Source organism: Fringilla coelebs (assembly GCF_963513975.1).
Source record: "Fringilla coelebs genome assembly, chromosome: 3".
Taxonomy (NCBI): Eukaryota; Metazoa; Chordata; class Aves; order Passeriformes; family Fringillidae; genus Fringilla; species Fringilla coelebs.
The window spans coordinates 60,374,192-60,391,428 of record NC_140030.1 but is presented as its reverse complement, the minus strand read 5'-3'; the positions used below and the strand labels follow the sequence as shown (position 1 = coordinate 60,391,428).

The window sequence follows — 17,237 nt, the reverse complement described above, 5'->3', positions numbered from 1 at the left end:
AGCAGGAACTCAGCCTTAGATGAGCTGAAATTGATCAGCAGCTCTGAGATGCTGCTCTCTGCCCCTATTTCTGTTTAAACGCACTGGTATGGATGCCACTGCAGTGAGCACTCCACCATCCATATGCAGCTATCTCAGATACAGGATAATAGTGATGTCCAGCTAAAAGATTTTGAAGGTCAGAGATGTTCTGTTGGTAGGAGTTCAGGTATTTGCTATGAGCTAACCATAGTGGGGCAAACCCCTGCTATAATGCAGCATGGCTAAGATTGCCTTGTCAGGACCACATTCATTTTTGAAATGCCATGAACAGTTTTTGCTCACACAAACTTCATTGCTACATGAAGAACAGTTTTATAATTTAAAATTTTGTCTTTGGAGAAGAAAATAGGAAGGAGGAAGTAAAAAGAATCTGATTGGCTTTTGAACTGTGCTGTACAGAACAGCTGTGTGTTCAGCACAATATAATACACACAGCAAATCAAAGCCAGCTTAGACTCAACTTTTCTGCAGCTTTTTCCTCCAATACCTTTACAGGATTACTAATTAATAGAGACCAGATGCCAAATACTTGAGCATGGTCTTAAATCAAGGATGCTTAGAGCCTGATCTCATTATTATCCTGGGGGACCATGTGCAAATTGAATTTAAGCATCTCTTTTGATTTGTTAACTTTTTGTATCTGCCCTCTAATCTGTTGTAAATAATAATACAAAGGAGAACAAGGTTCAACCACACAAATACATTCCTTCCTAAAAATATTGCCAAATCTTCTAGGCACAGCAATGAGCAGGACTCCAATTAAAGACTTGCAGATACAACATAAAAATAGAGAAAATGATGAGAAAAAAAAAATTTCAATTTAGATCTTTATTATACAGGCCCAAAGCTGTGGTCACCATGCAGTTACACTGTAATGGGAATGATTTTGCTGAAAGGCTCTCACTAAACAAACGTAAAGAGACCACAGACTACAGCATTCCAAATAACTGACACTTTAATTTTTGAAAGAGCAAAAATAAATAAAGGAATGGCAAGTATGTCCTTTTCACATATGTTGGGGCATATACATATTCCTTCTTTTCTATAGCTATTCAAGAGACAAAATAAGCAAATACTGCCCAAAAACACAGACCTTTTGTGTGATGGCTCAGCTAACTTTTAGCTGTTTCTCTCTCATTGGATATTAGATCAAACACACATTTAGATAGGTGCATATGCCAAAAGAAGAAATGCAATATGGGGGGGTTTGTATTTAATTTCTACTTCCTGCCTTTTCCCTCTCTTTTTAGGAGAAGTAATGGGATGTAATTGGAGACATCCAGTCAAATAAAAGCCCTAGAAGTTTTCCCTTCTAGTTTTTCATTATAATCTCATAATTTAAGGATTAATCACAAATTTTAAAAGGTTGAGGTGTCTTACAAGGCATTCATCATCTCTGGAATACAGATAGCCACAGTGAAGAGCTGCACATAGACTGCACACATAGTGTTATCTAAAAGTGGTTATCTTTAAAAAAAACAAAACTTTTTAAAAAATCTGTAGTTCAAAACAAAGCATGTCTTATTCCCCGCAGGATTTTCTTGCCACCTGTTCTTCAATTATTTGCACTAGGAGATGCTACAAATGATATTAGTTACAATATACAATCCACTGTCATCTTCTGGTCCAGCAGAAGAACCTGTCTCTTCGATGAATGCAAAACTGTTCATCTGAGCAGATCATCCTCTACAGCACAAATATGGTCTAGAAACTCATAGAGTTTATTGTTTTAATTTATAAAATTAAACCTGCCCCAGACAGGTAATACTGGTGTGTAATATTGCCATCCCTGGGTTCTGTCAAGAACGGGGTACTGAGGTGCTCAGAGCCGTCTCAGAGCGCAGCGCTGGGATCCTTCTGGCACTCCAGACCCAAGGTCGATGGGATGTGATGCGTGCTAGAACTGGGCGCACTTCTCACTTAGCTCTGCAGAGCCCGGGACATAGTAAGCTGCCAGAACTTCCTTCATCTTGCCTGTTGACAAAAGGAACAATAACTAGTCATCACTGGTTGCTGGAGTTTAATTCCAATTTTTAAAAAGTCCTACAAATGAGACTCGTTATTTCTTTCAGCCATGCAATAGTAAATGCTTCATTAGGAAATGATTTGGGATGAAGTTTACAGTCTCTGTTAGCCACACAATGCCTATGAGGGAGAAAGGCCTTATACTACTATATGGTTCCTTAAACATTATCCAGGATTAAACATACCATTATGTAAAAAATAAATGTCCAGTAGCTTAGTACTTTTAAAATGTCAGTATAATATTATCCTTGTAAAAATTATTTTTGTATAGCAGATTTTCTGGATTAAAGTCCTGTATTGTCTCTTTCACACACTGTACACGAGGTACAGAGTAAAGGATTAGCAAACAATGAGCAAGAATCCAACAGGCTAATAAGTGGCTTATAGAGTTTGTTGTAGAACTATTTCTTACACATATTAGTCATGTCCATTATGTATTGGTAACAACTATAAAAGCTTCACAAATGATTCACTGAATGGGCTTCACAGAACCAAGGGTCAAAACAGACCTCTACGTTATTGGTAACAACTATAAAAGCTTCATAAATGACTCACTGAATGGGCTTCACAGAACCAAGGGTCAAAACAGACCTCTGCATTATCTATTCTGATTTTCTGACAATTACAATTTTTTCAGATAGTTTTCAGTGAAGTCCAAAGAAAATCAAACTTTTAGTATCACAGACTAAGATAGGAAAAACTAAGAATATGCCTCCAATATACATTTGTTGCAGAAAATGTAGAAGGAGAGGCAGAGGTGCCTCTGGAAGGTGATTGTCCCACTCCCTCAGTAACCTCAAGAAGGTGTCCATCTTTTTCAATGGACCCTGAGTAGGCTGAAGGCCAAAATTTCTTACAAATATGAATGCATTGTATCCTACCACAGACATTTGACTATGTTCACATAGTTATGTTCACAAAGGCCATTCACAAAGCCATCAGACCCTAGTAATTTTCAATCAGTACTGACATGGGCAGAATGATAAGAAGTATAATTGCTTCAATCTAAAGTACAAAAGCCATGTAATGAATTCCAGAACCAGTGCTAAGTTTTTGGTTACATACCCTGCAATTTTCTGGAGCTACACAAAATACTTATTTTATGCATAATTATTATTCTTATAATTATCACATAAATAGAAATCACTAAAGGAATTGAGGTAGCAGGTGATGTGAGAGATCTCTGCTCACCCCTGACGAATGGAATACCTGCTGATGTTTGTCTAACCTATTTTTAACCATCAGCATATTTTATCTTTACTTTGTCATTTTCCACAGCCTTACTTCCAAAATGCTTGTTTTGCTCTATGAATTTATAAAGTGCACATTCTAACCTTTCATCCAAGCCATCAGTGAAAATACTGAATATTACGGGAACAAGGAGAAAACACTTGAAAAACTCTACTAAATGGAGTATCATTGAGAACTATTCTTTGTATACAGTTTCCAAAAAATTTATGTACTCACGTAATGATAATTTATTCTAGCCCAGTTTCCCTAGCACAGAAGAATAATAATAACTGAAATATTTTACCATACAGTCTTGTTTAAATAAAGCTGCTAATCTAGCAAACATATTTTAAGAAGAATGATATAGACTTTGAAAATAGAAAAATAGAACCATTGTGGAAAGAAGGTTTCAAGTGATAACACAGTCTTCCTAACAATTGATTTCACAGCTCTATGGCTACTTTTATGAAGTATGTGCTTTATTGAAATATTGTTCTATTTAGACTAATGGAATTGTTTCACAACCTTTTAAAATTGTATTTTGTTCAATGAAAATTCCACTGAGAAAATAAAAAACACTACAGTTTAGAAACAAATCAGTTGCACAACTTCACAAAATTCTAGACCACAAAATTACTGTTTACTGTTTATCTTGCAAAAGATATCTTGATCAGATATATACTGAAAAAGACTGCTGAGACCAACAGGAGCAGTCATATTGAGCTTTGCAAAGAAAACGTTATCATTTATATTAATCTTTATGAAGATACAAGACAATTCCACAAATACAGGAGGCACAGATCACTTTTCTTAACCTAATTTGGACTATTAGCAGACCTCTTCTACTTTTCACTCTATGATATATTTTGTTTGTGCCATCTGTGCTACTCAGAAATGTGAAATAAATAACTTGCTCTCCCAGGGTGGAAACAGTCTCCAGCTCCTTCCGGACTGGAGGAACTGGAGGCCAGCAGAAGCTGAAATACCACACAAAGCCCACCTTCAATTAACACAAAATTTGATTTTATATTTAGAGATATATCCCACTGGATTTCCAGTGAAAGAAAAGTAAGCCTCACTTCCTCTGAAAAATATGTGGTGACAGAGACAGCAGCATAAAGAGTACACACAAATACTTCCACCTTCCTGCAGTGGAAAATAAGGAAATAGGATAAAGGACAGGTGAGACAACCTGACTGCTCATGATGTACAGCCTGCTGTCTGACTGCCAAGGCAGAGAGGAAACCCCACAAAAAGACTGCTTTTTACCGGAAGTCAAAACTCCTGAATATGAGACAAAGCAGATGTCTGCTCCTTACTGAGAATAGCTCCAGGGGTTATAAATTACAGAGATTTAGGGGATTTTATCAGGAATTTTAGACATACAGATACCAGAATTACTTTTGTCTTTTTGTCAAAAGGGCTAGGATCTTTGAGAGTCAAGACTTTTCTAACAGTGACAGGGAAAGAGAGACAAACTGTTCAGTCAGAAGGATTACTCAAAGTCCAGGCAGAAGCTTGCTCAGGACAAGAAGAGCTGATAGCTTGTTGGCATGGAGAGATGTGTCATGGTGACTCCTGTCTTAAAAGATTGTTGTTTTTCTCTTTGTAATCCATGGCAAGCAAAAGCATCCAACCAGAGTTACCTGGAGCCAGTCAGTTATGGCAGGAGAATTTGTGCCCTGCTTGCCCGAGTGCCCAACACAAGCGGCGGGAGCAGCCATGAGAGGTGTGTGGGTGTGTGACTCGCACTGCACAGCGCTCACTCTGCGCTACAGAGACAGAGCAGTCAGCTTTGCAGTGTAGATGTACTGCAAGAGTAAAGGGAGATGAGTCCCACGCCTTCTTCTCAAAAGGAAAAACAGGAGTCCGTTTTTAAATAGTGCAATGTTCCTGTGTTGGCTGACAGGGGGAAAAGTAGTAACACTCAGTGTAATTAAGACTGCAGTTATCAAACAGAGATTAATAGAAAGTGCAAAATTTCATCATTTTAGCAAGCAGCATAGAACTTACATAATTTAACTGACTTTAAATTTCAGTGAAAGTTTGGGGTTAAAGACTAGATTGCTGATAATGACATACCTCAATCTGTTTGTTCCTTGAGGTCAGATGTCTTAAGCTTTACACTATGGGAATGCTGATCATTGCAATACTTGAATTAAATTATGAAGCCCTTGTCCCTGATGTTAGAGAAGCCTCTATCAAGATAATAATAACATTTGGAATGTCACATGATGTTTTGTATATATTGGGCTATCATTTATGATGAGGCAGTATGAAACTTCAAAATTGTCAGAGTGTTTTCTGTGACTCAGACTAAGGAGTATTAGGGGAAGAAATTGCAGTAATGCTCAATATTTGAACTGCTGTTATTCTGTATCTGTATACAAAAAGATTCTTACAATTAAATTTTTGAACAAATTAAAGGGCAAATATTAAGTGTTAGAATATACCTTTGAGTCTTGATATCATCAAGTTATTGGAGATAAAAGACTAAAGTGAAGATACAACGTGTTATATTTAAACTATACTTAATTACAATGGTTAACAAAGTCTCTAAAACTCCAGAGAATTTATTTAGAAGTGTATTTTTAAACTAACAAGAATTTGCTAGTTTAATAACCACATGAACCTGCTTTAAAAAGTAGTGTATACTTTAAACACAAGCAGTGTATCATTTAAAACAATTTAAAACCATTGGAAAAAAATCCTACCTAACACAATTCAAAAATCTGAAGGACTTTCAAAGATTTTCTACACTGTATATGGTGGTGTATGTGATATCAGTTAGAAACAAACAGTCTAGTGGCACACTGCATTCTGTAGGTAAAACCTGATTAGGGTACCAAGTGATAATCCAGTTGCCAGTCCTCCAAAATCCAGGCTGGCATCAAGTAACTTTTTATGGGAGTGGGTGAGTTCTGGGCTGAAGGAAGAATTTCACAGCCTTGAAGCAGTTTCCCTGGTGTGTGACTGAGGATGCTTGTACTGCACTGCACAAGACAACAACTGTAGCTCCTTCTGGCCTTTTTACTTTCTTCCCTTCCTTTCAGGTAATCTGTATCTGGTGTTTTTCACTCCATATGTATCTTCTGTAATCTGAACTATATAATTCTTACAGCTGTGCAAACTTTGGCCAATTCAGTCCCTGGCTTTATGAAATCCAGTGTTATCAGCTCCAGAGAGTGAGCTCCATGATGTGATGTTTTTCTGTAAAGCTTATTCTTCTGAAGAGAGTTGTTCCTGCATGAATAGGAGTTTTCATATTTTAGTTCATTTTTCTATGCTCATAGATGAAAAGGTGAAAAAATGTGATTTTTAGGTGCTGATAGTCTCAAAAGAATCTGAAAAAAGCAGAAGATGAAAGGGATCTCTAGAGCCTTTATTTTAAGATTACACTATTTTAAAGCCAATCTCATAACCTTGGAGGGCACAATTTTTGAATATTTGGCATTTGCATGACAAGAAACATCCAAATATACTGTCCTCCAGCTTTGCTGGCTGACGCAGTTATCCTGCTCTGCCTTGCCACGATGGAGAGAAAGATTTAAGTTTGTTTGGGGGTATGCCTACACACTTACATGACTGAAACTTGATCATGAGCCAACTCTTGACATACTTGCTAGAGCACTTCTACATTCAAGCCAAACGGTGTTCATGGGTGCAGCTACGGAATGGCAGATGGTGTGAGCTGGAAACTGCAAACAACACTTCAAGGTGTTAATGAAGAACAGCCTTAATCTCCCCACAGCTGAGCTCGACTGCAGGAATGCTTCTGGTTTGCTTCAAGGCAAAGGCACGTCCATAAACACAGCAGGGGCACTTCAAGCAAACCCTTTTGGTATGTGCTGAAGCTGTGAAGCTGTGAGGACAAGCTCGGGGTGGGTTGGTGCCAGAGCTGGCAGGCGTGGAGAGAGCATCCCCACAACAGCCACAACAGCTTCCGTGGGAGAACTGGGAGCCGACAGTGTGACTGCAGCCAGGCTGCATCAGTCCTGCAGGAGAAGCCTCAAAATAACCGGGATCTCTTCAGTTTGCAGGAGCTGGGTCAGCCTGCAGGTGCCTGTGACTGATTCAGGGAGCTGCTTGCTGTCAGGGTGGGTCCCAGAGAACAGCAGTGTCCCTAAGTGCTGTTTTGCCCCAGTGTGAGCCACTGGGAGGGAAGTGCTCGGCACCAGCGCCTCTCTCACCCAAGATGTCGCTGGGTGGGTTGGATGTCGCTGCCTCCTGGTTGTGGGGCTGGTGCGTTCCTATAAATGGGCAAATAAAAAGCCATTGCACAATCACTGAGTATCAGCTGGAATTGGCTAATAAATTGTATGCCAGCAGGACAAAGCAATTCCCTGTACTGTTCTCAAAGCAGTGACTCCTGGCTGGGCTTCCAGCAGCGTAGAGGAAGTGAGCTGAAGCCCACTGAAGCCAAATCAGTAACTCTACCCTGAAATGGAATGGAAGATCTTACACCTCTCTGGGTGTCTGTCAGGGTGTAACACACTGATGGCCTGTGGCAATCCTGAGACAAACCAAAGCCCCAAGATTTTTCTTCTCTCTCACAACTGAAGCCTCATATTTTTAACTTTAATTTTAACTGAATAGCTATGAGCTTCTGGTTCCTGACAGCAAACTCTGGAGTATGCAAAAACAGTCTCCAAAGCCCTTTACCATGTGGAATAGGAGGGGTACAAAGTAGGGGTACTACTTCAAAAGGTTTCAGCATGCAGGCCTCTCCCATTCATTTCTATTAACTGCATTAACTGGCCAAGCTCTATCCTAATTTTTTTTAACATCTTTTTACTTACTGTTCCTGAAGTTCATTGCTCTGATGACTAGAATATTTTTTTCCTGATTTGAAGCCTGCATTTTTATGATCAATTTATAATTGTGAGGTTTGTGTTTACAATAAAGATATTTTCTCTTTTTTTGGGTGTGCTCTTCTTGGAAGTGGTTAGAGAGACTGTAATCTTTTTCCCAAATTTCCTTTTATAGGGTTAAGTCAACATCTGTTAACATCCTCTTGCCTCTTGGCTTTCCTGTTCTTTCCCTAGCTTGCTTCTCAGTGTCTTCCACTTTTTGATTTAATCTTGCTGGAAGATGAGTGATGAGATTTTATACTACAAAGTTCTGTTTAGGAGACTCGTTGACAGAGTCTCTTGGAAGGCAATTGTGAAGGGCAGAGGCATCCAGGAAGGCTGAACATTCTTAAAAAAAAAAAAACCAAAACCATCTTAAAGGTGCAGGAGCAGGCCATCCCCACATCTCAAAGGATAAGCTGTAAGGAAACAAGACAGGCTTGGCTGAACAGAGAGCTTCAGCTGGCATTCAGGAGAAAATGAAAAGTCTATAATCCTTAGAAGGGGCACAGAAGTCCAGATCACTACAGGGATCTTGTGAGGTTATGTGGACAGAAAATTAGAAGGGCCCAAACCCAAGTAGAACTTAACCTGGCTACAGCTATAAAAGACAACAAAAATGCTTCTTAAGGAGAAACTCCATCTTTTTCTGGATGTGGGGTGAAATAGAGCCACGAAGTAAGAGGGAAAGGCTGAGGTACTTAATGTCTTTGCCTCAGTCTTTAATAGAAAGACCAGTGGTTCTCAGGGTACCCAGACTCCTGAGCTGCAAGACAGGGATAGGGAGCAGAATGAAGCCTCTTAATCCAAGGGGAAATTGTTACACCCCTTAGACAGACACAAGTCTTTGGGCTGGATGGGATCCATTCAAGGATACTGAAAGCGCTGGCAGAAGTGCTCAGCAAGCCACTTCCCATCATTTATCACTAGTCCTGGTTTACCAGTGAGGTCCCAGATGGCTGGAAGTTGGCAAATGTGATGTCCAACTTTGAGAAGGATCAAAAGGAGAATCCAGGGACCTAGAGGTTTGTCAGCCTGACCTTGGTCCCAGGGCAGGTCATGGACCAGGTCATCTTGAGTGCCTGTACATGCCATATGGCATATACAGGACAACCAGGGGATTAGACTCAGACACTGTGGCTTTGTGAAAGGCAGGTCTTGCTTGACCAATTTTGTCTCCTCCCATGGCAAGATGGCCTGTTTAGTGGACGAGGAAAGGTCCTTGTTGTCTACCTGGACTTTGACATCATTTCCCACAGCACTCTCCTGGAGCAACTGGCTGCTTCTGGCTTGGACAGGAGTTCCTGCACCATTCACTGGGCTAAAAACTGGTTGGATGGCTGGGCCCAGAGTGATGGTGAATGGAGTTCATCCAGCTGGTGGCCAGTCACAAGTGGGATTCCCCAGGACTAAGTGTTGGAGCCAGTTCTGTTAAATATCTTTATTGATGTTCTGGGGGAGGGTATCAAGCACATCCTCAGTCAGTTTGTAATGACACCAGGTTTGGTGCGAATGTTGATCTGCTGGAAGGCAGGAAGGCTCTACAGAGGGATGGTCTCACAGGCTGGACCAGTGGGCTGAGGCCAGTGGTATGAAGTTCAACAAAGCCAAGTGCCAGGTCTTCCATTTGCGTCACAACAGAACCATGCAGGGCTACAGGCTGGGGAACAGAAGCTGGAAAGTGGCCCGTCAGAAAAGGACCTGGGTGTGCTGGTCAACAGAAAATGAACATGAGCCAGCTGGTGGCCAAGAAGGCCAATGGCATCCTGGCCTGGATGAGCAATAGTGTGGCCAGAAGGATCAGGCAGGGATTGTCCCTCTGTTCTTGGCACTGGTGAGGCTGCACCTCTAGTCCTGCGTTTGGTTTCAGGTCCCTCAATATAAGAAGTACACTGAGGTGCTGGAGCATGTCCAGCTGGTGAAGGGTCTGGAGCACAAGTTCTGTGAGGAGTGGCTAAGGGAGCTGGGGTTGTTTAGCCTGGAGAAAAGGAGGCCCAGAGGGGACCTCATCACTCTTCTCAACTTCCTGGAAGGAGGTTGTAGCCAGGTCAAATGAGTCTCTGCTCCCAAGTAACAAGCGACAGGACAAAAGGAAATGGCCTCAAGTTGTGCCAGGGAAGGTTTAGATTAGATCTTAGGAAAATTTTCTTTATGAAAAGGGTTGTCAAGCACTGGAACAAGCTTCCCAGTGAAGTGGTTGAGTCCTCATCCCTGGAGATATTTAAAAAGACATGAAGAACTGGTCCTTAGGGACGTGGTTTAGTAGTAGACTTGGCAGAGCTGGGTTAATGGTTGGACTTGATGAACTTAAAGGCCTTTTTGCAACCTGAGTTATTTTAAGATAACTTCACTTTCTCTGCTGGAGTTACCTTGCTTGATATGTCCTAAGATAGCATTTCACTTTTTTTTTTTAAACGCAACTGCACCAATGGCTCAGAAATATCTCATAACTAATAAACATAACCTTTTTATTCTCACTAGTTTTGCTGTCTCCATCTCCAAAAAGTAATTGTAGAAACTTTACTTCATTGAACACCCAACTTCATACTTGTACTACTAAATTTTATCCAAATCTTGCAGCATCCCCTTTGGATGAAAGGTACCCACCCATCTGTTTTGTCAATCTGCAGAATGAATGCGTTTCCTCTGTGCACTCTGCTGTCTAACAATTGCATCTTCTGCCCGGTGTCAGCCATGTACTGGTGACCTGCTTCCCCACCTGCCCTTCACAGTTCTCACTTTGCAGTGGAAGTACTGTTTCCAATTGCTGCAGTACAGGAATTATGTCCCTGGTGAATTAGAAATGCATGAATAGCCAGTAAAGGCGAATCTTTCAACATGGAGCTTCTCTTAAGGATCCTAAAAATGGCTTGAAAATATCAGTCTACATTTAAATGCAAATTATTCATATTTAGCTTAAATTAATGACTTAAATAATCTTATTTTAGGTCCAAGTAATGATTTGCCATTACTTGTGGTTCCACAACTGCTATTGATCACAAAGTCAGTAATTCGAGTCTGATTCTGTCTTGTTGGGCCTGGAACTAAAAATATTTTGGCAACTTAATTAAAATTTATAGATTATGTAAGCAGAATGCCTCTTACTTCCATAGTCTTGTTATTCTATAAATGTCTCTGTGTTGATGGTAGATCAGTCCAGCATTAAATAAGCAGAGGATAATCTTCCTGTGGGTCATTTTGTTTCAGATGATTAACTCCATTTTCTAGTCAGCTGCCTCTCTGCAAATTCTAAAAACATTGGCTCAACCTACATTGAGTTACTGCTCATTCATTTCAGTTATTCCAACCAAATGCCACAACACATTAAAAATACCTCAGATAATCATTATGGGACAGAGCTCCAGAGCACTGCCAAGGCTCTTCACCTGTTGAAGACTACAGACTGCAATGGTCTCCCAATGACTTATTACTATTAAGTCCATGCTGGCGGGTTAACTGGATGAACTCTTTGCTTTTTTTTAACTTTCTCTCATATTACATTTTAGACTTTTTGGTGTGCTTAAATCTGTCTCAAAAAAAAATTGTAATGCGCCTCTTAGCAAAAAACTATGAGAATAGCTCTGTATAAACAATTACCACAATCAGCAAGAACTTATGATTTTACCTGATCCCATCTTTTGTTTCTGAACTCTCCATATCAAGAAACATATCCATCACCGTAATTCTCCATTATCTCTGACAAAGACTGATCTGTTTTTAAAGACTGGTACTTGCATTCTCTTGATACCTCTGCTTTTAAAATGATCTCTTTTGCAAATGTCCACTTCCAAAATCTTGTGAAGTTCGATATTAGACCCTTCAAAATGTTTAGCTTTTTCAAGCGTACGATTGTCAAAAGACACTATTTTTTTCCAAGAAATAGGGAAAAAAAGTCAACTTCAGTTGTGAAGAGACAGTATTTTTTTCTAAAAAAAGACAATCACTAGAGCTAGAGTCTGCCCCTCCACCACGGACCACTCAATCCACAGAAAGTTATCCATCAGAATCAGTCAGTTGGGTAATGTAGCCTGTTCTGGATTCCAAGGATCTCCAGAGAGCAACACAGCCAAATTCATATAATTCTTGTTCACTAAAGGATTTAAACCAGAAATATTCTCCAAATTACCATAATATCTTGTTACTGTAACTACCACCAGCATTTCTGAAGAGATCTGACATTATAGAAATAATGAAATAATAAAGTTGTTTGAGGCAGAGAAGACAGAAAAACTTCAGAGGATCTTTGGTTTCTGATCAGATTCAACTGCCAAGAATATTAAATTTAATATTAAAGATCCTTAATGCTACCTTGAAGAAATACTCTGTTTCTTGTTTTGAACACAAATTCATCACAAAGGAAAACTCTCTTACTGTAAGCAAAGCTTTCAGTAGCCCTTGCAATACAAGGCTTTTAAGATATACAAAAAGAACAATCTATTTCAATACCAAGACAGCATTAAAAAAAAAGTAAGTAAAATACTGTAAGTAACTTAGTATCTGTTAGGTTGGGCTCTTTAGCTCATATCACTAACAGAAAAGTCTTGCTATCATTATTTCATTAGTAATATTGCTAAAATGAAGAGGTATGTATTTTTTTCTTTAATTGCAGAACATATTTCCTCAGTGATCCAAATACTTGTGAAAAGGTAGTACTGCAGAGAACAAATGCATCTGACCAGAAGTAAATGTGTACAATAAAATGGAGATAATTGTGTGAGAAGGCTTAATCAATTAACAGAAAACTTCATGCCCACAGCTACTTTGATTATTGAATTCTTACATATGTTGGTATGAGATTGTTAAAATGCAACATTCCCTAAATTATATACTTAGTATATTTCTTGTACAGTTACAGCCTAGGAAAATTGAGTCTGGTGCCTTTAAATACCATTTCTTTGGAGATTATTTGGAATGTAGAGGACTTTCCAAATGTAAAGTTTTAGGGATTTTTTTGCAAGTGCAGCACTGCCAAATATTTTTTACCACTAAATAAATGCTATTTCAGCTGCATTTGAGCTGTAATAGTGGTAGCTAATGGCCTATTCACTTAATCATAGTTATTCACTCCCTGGAAATGTCTCTGAATATAATAAATGTTTTGTTTTCATTGTGGGCTCTTAAATTACAGGCATTATATAACACCCATGATATATAACCTATCTGTACGAATACAAACTGAACCAAAATCAGTCCCCTAAAGTATTTCTAATATTTGGAACTTCCAAAGAAAGAAATATGCTGTTGTTACCCACAGAGCTACTAAAATAGCACTGAAAGCAGGGTAAGAAATGGTTTTAAAGAACATTCTGGTTTAACTAAAATGTGGCTATTTGTCATCCATTTGCAGAGGTCTGAAATAACTATTACAGAATATTTTTTAAACAAAGAAAATAAGAAACATACTCAAATAGCTGAACCACAGAGATCCTTCCCTAAAGGAAAAAAGGGCTGCAGATGCAGGATTTTAATCTACCCTGTAAGAGACAGAATAACCATAAAGTCTTCACTCTGACACCAATCCTCTCACTGTGTGATGTACCAATATAAGATGGATCTTGTTCACCTCTTTTTAAAATATTTATATAGGTTGTAGAAGATCCTGCCAGTCTAGCTCTGCTTTGGTCACTGCTCAGGAGAGATTATATGTATTATGCTGCATGTTGACAACCTGTCCCCAGGGTAGTGTGAGATATATATATATACATATGTACATATATGTATACACGACACAACAGCTGGTTCTATCTCATCACTTTGTGGTTGCCATTATATTGATGAGGCACAGAATCCCCTGTAGTTTCTTCAGGAAGTACTTTCCAGAAATATTTAAAAAAGCTGCAGAATATGTTTTAAAACAGTATTTGGCTTCTGAGATCAGGCTGTGTTTTTCAGCTACAACTGTTTGTAGAAAGGATTTGATTGTAGGTCATAAGAGTATGCCCCTGGTTATGTCAAGAAGTGAAGACAACCTTTGAAACAGTCTTCTGTTGGCTTCTCGGATGAAAGAACTCCTCCATGGAAGTATACAAAAACTCAGAAGACTTTCAAAATTAGAATATGGAGAAAGTTTGGTATTAAACACCTCTTATTTCTCCTGAAGAAAAACATACTCAAGTATTTGCTGAAGAAGTGATTTGGCAGGCCATAAAAGACATGGGAGGGTGTTCTAGTTTTAACGCTAGTTTTGTAGAACTTTTTAGAATTTAGTGATGAAAAGGAAATCAAACCAAAGTGATTATAAAATGAGAGATTTCATCATTCCTAGGAAGGAAAGAGAAGACCAGTGCTAGAGAAGCACAGGGAATGCAGCCACAGCCAGCTTGAGAGACTAATCAAGGACACCCCCAGGCAAAGGCAATCTAGAGGGGGAAAGAGTTCAAAAGAGGGGACTAGTTTACAGAAGGGCAATTCTAAAGCACAGCAGCAAATTAACCCAGTGCACAGTAAATGAGCAGTGTGCTATACCAGTAGATAATTAATTACCTTAAAGCCCCATAGGAGTAATTTAAGAGGTATCAGTAAGTACACATGCTGGGAGAACTGCAAAGAATTCACCATGAAAACATGCAGGGAAAAGAAAGAAAGAGGAATGCAAGAAAAATCCTGCAATAGTGTTAGAAAAGGAAATGCAGCATTGAATAATCTTGCTAGTTCAAAATAAACTTTGCCAGTGAGAATACTGCTGCCATCACCTGCAGTTCAGCAGAGATCAATTTAGCACCTGGACATTGCCTTTGGTGGCTGAAATGCCAGTGACCTCAGGTCATCATACGCTGTGACAGTAACAGGCAGAGGAAAGTCTGACTCCATCCTATTACATAACTTCTGCTTGTTAGCAATCATACAAAGGTCTTCCATGAGGTTTCTCAAAACAAGCTAGTTGTAAATCTGATGCCTTTTATATTTGACAACCTCACACTTTGGTGGAAAGGAGATTTGTAACATCTGACACAATATATTAAACTGAGTGAGGTTGCAAGCAGTTTACAAGATTGGACTAGAACTCACCATAACTGCAGTAATTTGGATAAATGTTCTGAAATTAATGCATTAGATCCACAATGAGAAGGGCAAATTCCATAGAAAGATCTGAAGGGAATTATAGTGGTCTATAAGCAAACCCTAAGTCAGGATGCTATCCACTTGCAGAAAAAAGGAGCCTGATATATAGTCAGAGTAATACTGTAAGCAAATCAAACAATTATTTTTCCCCTACTACCAGAGGCGAGGCCTTGATTGCATTACTATATCCAACTCTGCCTACTGAGCTGTTGAAGGAAAGAGACAGTTGGAGGGAATCCAGGTAAAAGCCACAAAAAAATTGATAACATGTGTAGAAGAATGGAAGGTTGAATGAAATAGATTGTCTAGTCTAGAAAGAGTGAAGACTAAGGGAAGACATGACAACATGTTTAAAATATGTAAAGGTTTGTTAATAGGGGAGGATGACAACTAATTGTTCTCCATGTTCATCATGCAGAAGACAAGACTTAGTATGCAGTTGTGGAGAAAAGCTTTCTAATACGAGGCCAGTCAGCCTGGCAGCAGGTTATCTACAGGTATTGCATGTACTGGTGTCACAAGAAGTGCTGGCAGTGGCTGAGACAAACCCATGTGGAGATGAGAAGTGTGCTTGGTTCTCCCTGAAAGCAGGCAGACAGCTCAAGTAATCCCCTGTAAGAACCTGTCCAGCCTCATGCTCAGCCACAGAAACCAGGCACAGATCAGAGCTTTCCATCACAGAGACTGAATACTATGATGCAAATGACTGCCATTTGTCTCAAGATGTTTGCTAGGAAGGATGGAGCCTGCAGGACAAGGGATAAATCTCTCAAATCCATTTAGCTGGTTAATTCAATTGGCTGGAAGCAGCAGAGAGCACCCACTCAGTCACTACTGGATGCTCTTCTACTTGTTTAACGTGCTCATGCTCAGTCATACCTTTACCCCATTCTGGCTTTCCATAGCCCTTTCCAGAGGTTTACAGGAGTATTATCACAGGAGTGGTTTATCCAGAGGATTCAGGTATACACTGCTGTGGGGCCACTGGTGGAATGAGTTAGTGAATGAGTTAGAATGTGCTGAACAAGCTCTAAAAGCAATAGGCAGGGCTGAGGCTGCCTGCCTGGTCACCAAGGCTGTACCTAGACAAGGCAAATGGCATGCAGGGGAAAAGGTGCACCATAGAGATTCCCACCATGGGGGCAGCTGGCAGCCACCAGTGCCAAATCTCTGCCAGGGAGGACAAGCTGTGCAAGGCCACTGCATTGCAGGGGCCAACCATCCCAGCCACCAACAGGACTGCTGTTCCCAGCTGGTTGAGAAAATAGGATCTGAAACCCCAGGATAACAGTGAGAGGGAAAGACAGGCTCCATTGTAGGAACATCTGGAGTGAGGCCTGCCAGTTGTGCTGCTTTTAGAAGAGTTGAGGAGTAGAGATTAGGGAGAAAGGTTGTAAAAGGTCCTGTCCCTCACAGAAGGGCAAGCCTGAGCATGCAGACCCTAAAGTGGCTTCACCTGTACACTACTGGACTCACAACACGTCTCTTACTATTATTAATTTTTTTTTTTTGAGAAGCATAGAATTTAATTTATATTAACTGGAATTTTCAAAAACAGAATTCTCTTGTAAATTGGCAAGTGGGGCTCCTTGACTCACAGAGGAAGAAGCTGCATGGCCAGCAGGAGCAGTTTGGGTGTGCTGAGTCTTGCACACTGTTGCCAGGCCCCTCCATGGGGTTTTCCCTGTACTACTGTCAAACACCCTGTGCCTCATTATAGCAACCCTGGCATAAGGTGCCCTGCCTCTTCTTGAAGATGCTTTTTCTAATGGAGCAAATCCATCTTCCAAACTACAGTGAGCAAAGAGTGCAGAGCGAAACATTCCCACTTCTCTTCTCTTAACCTTTAACAAAACTATCTATAAAAACAAACTACTCTCCATTTCAATAATAAAATGGAGAGCAAGGCAAACACAGGGAAAGGTCTGTTCTTATGCTCAATCACATGTTAAGACTGGATAATGTACTGTCTATGTTGGAAATTCCTTCTTACATGACAACACAGACCATAACTATTGTCCTGGCAAA

The 17,237-nt window shown here is 39.8% G+C and overlaps 1 protein-coding gene across 1 annotated transcript in view; it reads right to left on the bottom strand.

The window, feature by feature from the left end:
• Positions 1–1,033: 1,033 nt before the first annotated feature.
• The window catches only part of SCAF8 (SR-related CTD associated factor 8), an 88,237-nt gene continuing 72,033 nt past the window's right edge, over positions 1,034–17,237 (bottom strand). The window contains exon 21 of the mRNA XM_084203535.1: positions 1,034–2,016. The gene's annotated coding sequence lies outside the window, so the exon portion shown is untranslated. The remainder of the gene's footprint in view (positions 2,017–17,237) is intronic.